Raw genomic sequence first — 12,462 nt, forward strand, 5'->3', positions numbered from 1 at the left:
AGCGCATGGAATTGGTTAGATAACTGGATAATAGGGTTATCACACCATTTATCCAACCTATTAATGTATGCAGTTTGAATGCAATATTGACAACAGTGCAAGACATGTTATAATATGTTCCTGGCAACTTATGTTATCAACATGACCTGTCAGTAATCAATATCATGTATATCATCTTTATGGTCAGGCTTGCTGACTTGAGTGCGGCGTTAAACAACAAATGAACAAAAGAACAAACAATATCATGAATATATTTTCAGTCTTGTCTGAAGCCCAAGTCTAGTTTTGGCTCGTTGAGTCAAACGCTTTTGGCACACTGTTTTATGAGTATAGCAACAGTTGTTTGTATTTGATAGCAAAAGCTTATGTTCAATTCCTATATTTTCTTGACGAAAGAAAAGAACAAAGGAACAAATCATAAGTGGACATGGAAACATTTGTGATGAAACTATCTTGTAATATTTCATGTATTTATATTTGTCAAGCTCTTAATATGAAACAACAATTATTCAGAATGAACACGGTCATTAGCATGGTTAGTTACGAAATGATGAATTTGCAAATATGGAAGATCCTGATCCGCTTATTTTATCCTGTTCTGACGTCCGTAATGTTGTCCAACAGAAAGCTGTTCCTTAGTAAGCGTCAGTAATAACCTTAAGTGGTTTACTTCAGTTTAAATGCACCATCTTAAACATCCTGGATGGGACATATTATTTGCACCGACTCGAAAAGGTGAAGTCAGATGTTCTCCTTGAAAATACAGTGCAACCTGTAACACCTTGGAAACAGCTTATTAGGCTTGAAAATATATTTCACATTCATGATTGTGAGATGAATTCACTGGTATGTACTTCACAATGCTTTTGAGAATGTTGAGTGCAGTGCACATTTGATTACAATTCAAGTTTTGTACATACTGGGACTAGTTCTTCCAGTAGGGTTGAAGCATATTGGGCCAGATTGTAGCACATGGGTTGAAGCATGTTGGGCCAGATTGTAGCACATGGGTTGAAGCATGTTGGGCCAGATTGTAGCACATGGGTTGAAGCATGTTGGGCCCGATTGTAGCACATGGGTAAAAGCATGTTGGGCCTGGTTGTAGCAGTAGAAGTTTAAGCATGCTTGGCCTTGTTCTTCTATTAGGGTTGAAGGTTGCTGGGCCTGGTTGTTGCAATAGGGTTAAAGCATACCGGTTTAGTGAACCTACTAATGTGTGCAATAGGGTTGAAGAGGGTTGAAGTATGATGGATCTGATGGATGCAATAGGGTTGAAGTATGGTAGATCTAATGTGTGCAATAGGGTTGAAGTATGGTGGATCTGATGTGTGCAATAGGGTTGAAGTATGGTAGATCTAATGTGTGCAATAGGGTTGAAGTATGGTGGATCTAATGTGTGCAATAGGGTTGAAGTATGGTGGATCTGATGTGTGCAATAGGGTTGAAGTATGGTAGATCTAATGTGTGCAATAGGGTTGAAGTATGGTGGATCTAATGTGTGCAATGGGGTTGAAGTATGGTGGATCTGATGTGTGCAATAGGGTTGAAGTATGGTAGATCTAATGTGTGCAATAGGGTTGAAGTATGGTAGATCTGATGGATGCAATAGAGTTGAAGTATGATGGATCTGATGTGTGCAATAGGGTTGAAGTATGGTAGATCTAATGTGTGCAATAGGGTTGAAGTATGGTGGATCTAATGTGTGCAATAGGGTTGAAGTATGGTGGATCTAATGTGTGCAATAGGGTTGAAGTATGGTGGATCTGATGTGTGCAATAGGGTTGAAGTATGGTAGATCTAATGTGTGCAATAGGGTTGAAGTATGGTGGATCTGATGGATGCAATAGGGTTGAAGTATGGTAGATCTAATGTGTGCAATAGGGTTGAAGTATGGTAGATCTAATGTGTGCAATAGGGTTGAAGTATGGTAGATCTAATGTGTGCAATAGGGTTGAAGTATGGTAGATCTAATGTGTGCAATAGGGTTGAAGTATGGTGGATCTGATGTGTGCAATAGGGTTGAAGAATGGTGGATCTAATGTGTGCAATAGGGTTGAAGTATGGTGGATCTGATGTGTGCAATAGGGTTGAAGTATGGTAGATCTAATGTGTGCAATAGGGTTGAAGTATGGTGGATCTAATGTGTGCAATAGGGTTGAAGTATGGTGGATCTAATGTGTGCAATAGGGTTGAAGTATGGTGGATCTAATGTGTGCAATAGGGTTGAAGTATGGTGGATCTGATGGATGCAATAATGTTAAAGTATGGTGGATCTGATGGATGCAATAGGGTTGAAGTATGGTGGATCTGATGGATGCAATAAGGTTGAAGTATGGTGGATCTGATGTGTGCAATAGGGTTGAAGTATGGTAGATCTGATGGCTGCAATAGGGTTGAAGTATGGTATATCTAATGTGTGCAATAGGGTTGAAGTATGGTGGATCTGATGTGTGCAATAGGGGTTGAAGTATGGTGGATCTGATGGATGCAATCATGTTAAAGTATGGTGGATCTGATGGATGCAATAGGGTTGAAGTATGGTAGATCTGATGGATGCAATAGAGTTGAAGTATGATGGACCTGATGTGTGCAATAGGGTTGAAGTATGATGGACCTGATGTGTGCAATAGGGTTGAAGTATGGTGGATCTGATGGATGCAATCATGTTAAAGTATGGTGGATCTGATGGATGCAATAGGGTTGAAGTATGGTGGATCTGATGGATGCAATAAGGTTGAAGTATGGTAGATCTGATGGATGCAATAGAGTTGAAGTATGATGGACCTGATGTGTGCAATAGGGTTAAAGTATGGTAGATCTGATGGATGCAATAATGTTAAAGTATGGTAGATCTGATGGATGCAATAATGTTGAAGTATGGTGGATCTGATGGATGCAATAATGTTAAAGTATGGTAGATCTGATGGATGCAATAGGGTTGAAGTATGGTGGATCTGATGGATGCAATAATGTTAAAGTATGGTGGATCTGATGGATGCAATAGGGTTAAAGTATGGTAGATCTGATGGATGCAATAGAGTTGAAGTATGATGGACCTGATGTGTGCAATAGGGTTAAAGTATGGTGGATCTGATGGATGCAATAGGGTTGAAGTACGGTGGATCTGATGGATGCAATAATGTTAAAGTATGGTGGATCTGATGGATGCAATAATGTTAAAGTATGGTAGATCTGATGGATGCAATAATGTTGAAGTATGATGGATCTGATGGATGCAATAGGGTTAAAGTATGGTAGATCTGATGGATGCAATAGGGTTGAAGTTTGGTGGATCTGATGGATGCAATAATGTTAAAGTATGGTGGATCTGATGGATGCAATAGGGTTAAAGTATGGTAGATCTGATGGATGCAATAGAGTTGAAGTATGATGGACCTGATGTGTGCAATAGGGTTAAAGTATGGTGGATCTGATGGATGCAATAGGGTTGAAGTACGGTGGATCTGATGGATGCAATAATGTTAAAGTATGGTGGATCTGATGGATGCAATAATGTTAAAGTATGGTAGATCTGATGGATGCAATAGAGTTGAAGTATGATGGACCTGATGTGTGCAATAGGGTTAAAGTATGGTGGATCTGATGGATGCAATAGGGTTGAAGTATGGTGGATCTGATGGATGCAATAGGGTTGAAGTATGGTGGATCTAATGTGTGCAATAGGGTTGAAGTATGGTGGATCTGATGGATGCAATAATGTTAAAGTATGGTGGATCTAATGTGTGCAATAGGGTTAAAGTATGGTGGATCTGATGTGTGCAATAGGGTTGAAGTATGGTGGATCTGATGGATGCAATAGGGTTGAAGTATGGTGGATCTGATGTGTGCAATAGGGTTGAAGTATGGTAGATCTAATGTGTGCAATAAGGTTGAAGTATGGTGGATCTGATGTGTGCAATAGGGTTGAAGTATGGTAGATCTAATGTGTGCAATAGGGTTGAAGTATGGTAGATCTGATGGATGCAATAGAGTTGAAGTATGATGGATCTGATGTGTGCAATAGGGTTGAAGTATGGTAGATCTAATGTGTGCAATAAGGTTGAAGTATGGTGGATCTGATGGATGCAATAGGGTTGAAGTATGGTGGATCTGATGGATGCAATAGAGTTGAAGTATTATGGACCTGATGTGTGCAATAGGGTTGAAGTATGATGGACCTGATGTGTGCAATAGGGTTGAAGTATGGTGGATCTGATGGATGCAATAGGGTTAAAGTATGATGGATCTGATGGATGCAATAGAGTTGAAGTATGATGGACCTGATGTGTGCAATAGGGTTGAAGTATGATGGACCTGATGTGTGCAATAGGGTTGAAGTATGGTGGATCTGATGGATGCAATAGGGTTGAAGTATGGTGGATCTGATGGATGCAATAGGGTTGAAGTATGGTGGATCTAATGTGTGCAATAGGGTTGAAGTATGGTGGATCTGATGGATGCAATAATGTTAAAGTATGGTGGATCTAATGTGTGCAATAGGGTTAAAGTATGGTGGATCTGATGTGTGCAATAGGGTTGAAGTATGGTGGATCTGATGGATGCAATAGGGTTGAAGTATGGTGGATCTGATGTGTGCAATAGGGTTGAAGTATGGTAGATCTAATGTGTGCAATAAGGTTGAAGTATGGTGGATCTGATGTGTGCAATAGGGTTGAAGTATGGTAGATCTAATGTGTGCAATAGGGTTGAAGTATGGTAGATCTGATGGATGCAATAGAGTTGAAGTATGATGGATCTGATGTGTGCAATAGGGTTGAAGTATGGTAGATCTAATGTGTGCAATAAGGTTGAAGTATGGTGGATCTGATGGATGCAATAGGGTTGAAGTATGGTGGATCTGATGGATGCAATAGAGTTGAAGTATGATGGACCTGATGTGTGCAATAGGGTTAAAGTATGGTGGATCTGATGGATGCAATAGGGTTGAAGTATGGTGGATCTGATGGATGCAATAGGGTTGAAGTATGGTGGATCTAATGTGTGCAATAGGGTTGAAGTATGGTGGATCTGATGGATGCAATAATGTTAAAGTATGGTGGATCTAATGTGTGCAATAGGGTTAAAGTATGGTGGATCTGATGTGTGCAATAGGGTTGAAGTATGGTGGATCTGATGGATGCAATAGGGTTGAAGTATGGTGGATCTGATGTGTGCAATAGGGTTGAAGTATGGTAGATCTAATGTGTGCAATAAGGTTGAAGTATGGTGGATCTGATGTGTGCAATAGGGTTGAAGTATGGTAGATCTAATGTGTGCAATAGGGTTGAAGTATGGTAGATCTAATGTGTGCAATAAGGTTGAAGTATGCTGGATCTAATGTGTGCAATAAGGTTGAAGTATGGTAGATCTAATGTGTGCAATAGGGTTGAAGTATGGTAGATCTAATGTGTGCAATAGGGTTGAAGTATTGTGGATCTGATGGATGCAATAGGGTTAAAGTATGGTGGATCTGATGGATGCAATAGGGTTAAAGTATGGTGGATCTGATGGATGCAATAGGGTTGAAGTATGATGGACCTGGTTGTTGCATTAGGGTTAATTAAATAGGGATGACCATGTTTACAAAGTTGATTTGTTGAAAATTTCAAAAAAACATACATGAAACAGATAGCATAACTATTTTGAAAAGAGTGATGTGTCCTGAATTAATTTGATTGGCTAATATACTTGCACAAAGAAAACTGTTTAACCTATCAGTCTTCTTGCTCGCCCATCATGACTTCTTATGATAGTACTAAGAACTGTGGCGCACAACAAATAAACTGTTTTAGAACCTTTTTCACATAACCTGTATAGTTCAATCTAAGTGAATAATTCCCTTCAATTAATCGTTCTTAAAGTCTAGTCATCGTGAAGTCTATTAATCAGATCACCACAATAAAATTGGTACTTATTAGATTTGTAAACAAACCTAATTTAATTGAACTATAATAGACAGGTTGAGCAAGAGCCCTGGTACTGAAGTTGTCAATTTATTCAACCACATTGACCCATGGACATCGACAGGAAACATCTTTATCCTTTCTCTATGTTTACGCTAGTGGTCTATGCCCACAGGAATAATATATCCTGCTTCAGCTATCTGGCTTCCTACACTAGGGCCCTGCACTCATTGATGCTGCAGTGATACAGGATACATACCTCGCTCTGACCTCTTGTACCCTTTATCAGTCTGGTCGAATGAGTTAAAGGGTTGGCCATGTGTAGTAGGGGTGACCATTTGGGCTATTTTCACTGTTGCAAAGGTTTTGCAATAGTAGCCCCCACCATTGGAATGGTATTGCGATTGTTGTCAACTATTGCAATAGGATTGCGATAGTAGTAAAACACGTCTGAGGCCTGATAATAATATTCATCAATGTAATAGAAATGAATAAAGTATTGCTGACATTCTCAAAGTCAGCCATTTTTCTTTCTGTCGCTACTCAAACCAAGGGGAAGTAAGTCTTGTAATCCTTGCTAACCATGCTAACCTTCATTCAGGGAGGTTTGAAATTTGCATAATTAATGTTTTATTTATAACTAACTGCAACTATTGAAACTATCAATTGTTTTGTATATTATCGACGATACTATTGGCATTTTAAAATTTCTATCAATATTGTACTGTCATACATATTGAGACAAGCACTTGCACCAAATCAATAGTTTTATATATTCTTACATGCTTGATGAGTAGGAATGAGAAAGTATATCTCAGTGACACAGTCTGTGCCATCCTCGTTTTTGCAGTGTGTTATATCTTCATTTTATTACAATAAATACCCTGAACCTATTACTGTTAGCCACCATACCTTCTATTTGAGAATGATGCTGAAAATGGCTGTCCAATTAAATAACTCTCATGAGCGAGAGATATACTGTGTGTTGTTGGTAATAGGGAGATGAAAGGAAGCTATGGTAGGGAATAGGTCCCGGATATTTATCAGAATAAAATAGAGATATGATAAAAATTATTATTCTATCAGCACTTTCATGCCTCTCTTGGCATCATTTTGAACAGATTTTACATAGACTATTATTCATTATAACCAAACAATTATTTTTGGACCCTGGGTTCAGACAAGTGGTTAAAGTGGAGGAGTGTGGGTACTGGGCTGTATTAATAATAAGGAGAGATGGGAATGAGGCAGTTCATATGCCCCATTAAATAAACAACAAGTCAAGATATTAATGTCTGAAATTTGATAAGACAATAAATGAATACCCCAAATTAAACTTTTTCCATACATTCACCGAAAGTGTGAACATTAACCACTTTCTATCATAAAATGGTATTAACTTCCCGATAAAGTTCTTTCTAATATCATCAAAAGCAATCTCCTGACTAAAGCCCTATGGACGTCTTCGGCCCAGAACGACAATACAATACTGATCATGTTAGGCTGTTCAATGTAGTCTGTCAGATACAGAGCATGAAAAGCATGAGATTTACAAAAACATGTGCAAGTTGTATAGCAATGGGTCTGTTTGGGCGAGCTGTCCCAAGTTAAGAGATGGGTGTGTTTGGACAAGCTGTCCCAAGACATACCATGAACAACTGTTTCCTGCTGTTCAAGGGATCATGGGGGCCTTGAGGTTTTCTGCTATAGCATGCTGTGTTCACAATTAAGAGAGGTCCTGTAACCATATTAATATTTAACCTTTAACATTTGGCTGCATTGGACTATTGAAATAGCCTATTTAAAAATAACACAATAACGGCCTGTGTGAGTTTGGTGTGGTCTCAAGATATTACTGTTATCTACTTTCTTGAAATGTACATTGCTGGGGGTAGCAATTGATATATGTACTGCATTATCAGGGTTCACTCCAGGAATTTTCAGACATGGACCCTTTATCTGATTTTTCTTATATTCCAGAGGTACACCCACACTTGCCCATACAGCACAATGTTAAAATGCCCCATTGTCATTAAAAATGTATGCCTTTTTTACTAATTTAGGGGCTAAAAGCACAAGGCCCTGCCCTAGAATTATCCCTGCATTATTTTATTTTTGAAAACTGATTGAATTGTTAAAAGCTATTAAACAGGATGAGCACTGGAAGGTTGGGGTTTTTGAATCTAGAAGTATTTGTTTTTCACAGATGACTTCTTTAGCCAGCATGTGCCTTAGCTGATGACGTATCTGAATCTGTACTATCACCCAAAGGTGTGATAACTGGTGCAACAAGTCTTGCCACAAACCCCTTACAGTTAGTCCAGATAAGTTCAATGGGTTGAGCTCACAATGTCTGACTGCTGTATGTATGACAACTTGATCTTGTTGTGCAACCAGAACATCTGTCTTGAACTTTACTGGTTTCTTATTTAGGTGAATTTTCTCCATGAGTTGAACTTTTATTTCAGATGATCTGAAGTCGACATGGTAAGATGTCATATATACTGAGTCAAATTAAAAACTTCACATTTTTAAAAGTAATCCCATATATGATATACAACGGACAAATGTATCAGAGAAGGTAATTTTTAATCATAAATGTCCAAAGAAGGATTTTAATTAACGGTGGTAACCATAATTTGTTCCAAGCACCTACGGTATTCGGTAATAACATCAACAGTTTAAATCATAAGTCCCAAGCACGAGAATCTGATTGCACACAAGTTCAGTAGCGTGTATGGCCACCATGTGCGTTGACAACTGCCACACAACGCCTCCGCATGGACACATGATTGGGAAGACGACGCCATTGTTGCTGCAAAATGGTGCCAAGATCTTGCAAATTCTGTGGTTGGTTCTGGAGAGTGCGCAGACTTCTGCCAAGAGCATCCCAGACGTGTTTGATGGGATTGAGGTCTGGAGACCTTGATATGTCAAAATTGCTGTGTTGGGTATGGCATTGTCGTGTTGGAAAATCAAACCGGGTCCATGTGCTGCCATAAAAGGCAGAAGTTCTGGTGCCAGTACCTGGTCGCGGTAAACAGCAGCGTTGAGGTTGCCACGGATGACAAGAAGCCTGGAACGTGCATTGCCACAGAAAGCACCCCACACCATGACACTTCCGCCTCGAAATCTGTCAACTTCCTGTACACAACACTGGGCGTAACGTTCATGACGGCGCCTCCACACCCTCGCCCTACCATCAGCAAATCGAAGATTAAATCGGGATTCATCACTGAAGACAACTTGATTCCAATTTCCTCTGACTCAATCGTAAGTGTCGCTGTGCCCACAATTGACATTGACGTCTGTGTAATTGAGTCAGAATCGGCCCGCAGTATGGCCGTCGTGCTTGAAGGTGAGCAGTTCTCAGATGGTTTCGAACAGTTTGCGCACTCAGTCTACCCCTAAACAGTCCATTTCTGGTTGATGTAGCTGTCAAAAATCAGTTACGGAGGTGACGTAAGACAATCTGATGATCCTCAGCATGTGACGTCACACGTGGTCGACCTGGCCGAGGGCGATCAGCGGTGGTACCCGTTTGCTGTAGACGCGTCTGTAAATCATAAACAGTCCTTCGACTACAACCCATCGTCCTTGCGACTTCAGCTACGGACGTTCCTATCTGCAACATGCCAATGACGCGTTCACGTTGCACATTCGAAAGGCATGGCATGACAAATGGGCGTAAAAACTTTTGTTTTCTTGTGTTTTTCTTTTTTTTGATAATGACTGCTAACAAGTATGGCTGAAAACACATGCTGTATTATGGCCAGGTGACCAGTTGCACGTGAAAAAACATTTTTGCCACTATAGTGCTGTGCACATGATTTTGATCGATTGACCTGCACAAAAACGGGTGTTATCCGAAGACATTACGGGGCCATTACTGTTTAAATACACAATAAGGGCCCACAATGATAACTGGTCAAAATGTTTAAATTTTAGGATTGTGAAGTTTTCAATTTGGTTCCGTATATATTCCAGCATGGTCGCGCTACAGTATCAGGCATTATCTATGACAATGACTCTGGGGTTGTTTAGATTGGGCAGTTGCTGATGTTCGAACCAGTCTATGAACACATCGCCATTCATTTCCTTATAATAATCACCAGTTTTCTTGTCCGCCTCGAAAACTAGCTCACATCCATCAAAAAGCCCCAGATCACAGGTTCCAGCGTGCAAAACAATGACACAACTACCTGATGGTAGTTAAATGTAGTCAGTGGGATGATTCTTATTCACCCAGGTTTTATCAAGGTAAATGATCTGGATGCCCTGACTGCGGTAGTTATGAATGGTAATGTGATCTTATAGACAGGATGGAATATTTTCCCCTGAACATACTGAAAACTGCTTAGTCATTGCCACATGCAGAGTATTAAAATCCCATCTCGTGCAGAGCAATAATTAATGTTCCCGGGAAACATTAATTGTGTCTATATTTTCTTTCTAATTCTTCTACAAGTCGGGGTTTCCTTCTGCCCATTAAGCGTGTATCACCGCTTTATCAAAGCTGTCTGATATCCTTTTGCGTCCCGGTTTTGTTTTGGAGACATCTTCTTGAGGCAAGGGAATTAACTGGCTGTAAAAGTCCAGTTTCAACCCTTGCCAAAATAGACTGGAATTCCTGGGCTTGATCGTAGTGCCACTAGTGTCTACTACAAATTATGCCCCTTCTATGTCCCTGCTGTTGACCAATCAGATTCCACCTCTCATATCACTTGCATTTGCTTCAAATATAATGGTGTCGCCCAGTCAAGACGATCTCATCAATAGTCAAGATCTATGTTTTAAAAAACATATCTTACTTCATGAAGTGCATCAAATCATGTGAGCACCTTGATTAAAAACATGACAAGAATGGGATAATTTCTGTTGACGCTAAGTTATCGGTACACATGCTTTGCAAATCCTGCAATCGACCAAAATTTGCATATCAGTTTACGAACCGGATGGTGATTTCCTAATGTGATATTGATTGGACTATGCATATACTCGTTAGTCCAGCCAAAATTTAACTCCATAACATCAGCCAAGTTCGTGAAGGGTGGAATTTGGACTTTTATAGTTAGTTAACTCCCTTGCCTCGGGAAGATGTTTAGAAACTACCCCTATCTTCCTTGTTTTATTTATCATATGGTTTGAAAGACCCAGAGCTTTTTTAGTTTGGTAATACACACTATCTAAACTTATAAATGGTTTCCCTCTCTCTGTAAAGTGTAAAGAACTTGTAAACATTTCTGACTACATTTCCCCAACGTTGTGTACCATGGCTGGTGTAATGCAACATGCATCATGGGAGCAGTGTTGACAAAACAAATACAGCAGCATTTTGTTATTTCATAAGATGCACATCTAGAATTTTCTCCAACTGAGTTATTTTTGTGTGGATTATTTGTGTAAAATTGTTGATAGGACTGAAGTACATGTACTTCAAACCACAGGGATTTAGTTCGGCACTTACTCCATATTTCAATAGCAACAGTCTGTGAAACCAGAGACCATATAATATTATATGGTCTCTGGTGAAACATTCTGACTTGTTTTAACAGGCATAAAGCATTTTTCTAGCATTTCTGACAGTACTTTAGTTTGGTACTTGGGCTCTGTTTCATGAGGCGATTGTGGTGCTACAACTACTGTAACCATAATGTAACACCTGTACATTAACATAGACTTAAGACAATTGTAGCTTCGTGAAATGGTGACTCAAAGGGACTCATGTACTCCCTTTAGAGACCCGTGAAGATTCCGGGGTAGAATAGGTCTTCAGCAACCCATGCTTGCCGTAAAAGGCGACTATGCTTGTCGTAAAAGGCGACTAACGGGATCGGGTGGTCAGGCTCGCTGACTTGGTTGATACATGTCATCGATCCCAATTGCGTGGATCGATGCTCATGATATCAATCACTGGATTGTCTGGTCCAGACTCTATTATTTACAGACCGCCGTCATATATCTGGAATATTGCTGAGTGAGGCGTTAAACAACAAACCAACAAACCAACTCCCTTTAGACTAACATCTAGTCTCTGAAATGAACATATTTTTTAACAGTTGTTAAATTATAGTTATGAAATATAATAAAAAGGAGCCCAGAGACTCTCTTCATTTTCAGATACTGATCCTGCAGTAATCTAGCCTTTCAGAATATTATAGACATGCATGGGCTGTATTGGATATGTTTGTTTCAGGGTCTGTATGACAGACTAGTATCCCCTTCTGTTGTCTGACATTGGCAGCCATGTTATTAAGGCTGTGTATGACCATTGTCTGCCATTCGTGTACAAAGTGTTATGTAATTTGGTACATTTGGAGTTAGGAATAGGGCTTGACATATCTATTCCATGATTTTTGAAAAATATTTTACATTTAGATCTTGTTTGGCCATGCTCTAAAAATCTCTCAAAATACATGTTTGCCTCTGTTCAGTTCTCTGAAATTGCCACGGCCCAGACGGAGGGAGCTGAGCTTGCATGTTTCTCCTCATGATAACATCATAGTTGTTCAGTTTGTTAGATTTTAGTGTTTTAGTATTTTTACATTTGAATATCAAT

The 12,462-nt window shown here is 39.5% G+C and overlaps 1 protein-coding gene across 3 annotated transcripts in view; it reads left to right on the top strand.

The window, feature by feature from the left end:
• LOC124111116 (mutS protein homolog 5-like) overlaps positions 1-12,462 on the top strand; it is a 60,928-nt gene that overhangs the window by 14,583 nt on the left and 33,883 nt on the right. The gene's annotated exons all lie outside the window — the stretch shown is intronic.

The sequence above is a fragment of the Haliotis rufescens genome, unplaced genomic scaffold, assembly GCF_023055435.1.
Source record: "Haliotis rufescens isolate VD_foot unplaced genomic scaffold, xgHalRufe1.0.p SCAF_2, whole genome shotgun sequence".
Taxonomy (NCBI): domain Eukaryota; kingdom Metazoa; phylum Mollusca; class Gastropoda; order Lepetellida; family Haliotidae; genus Haliotis; species Haliotis rufescens.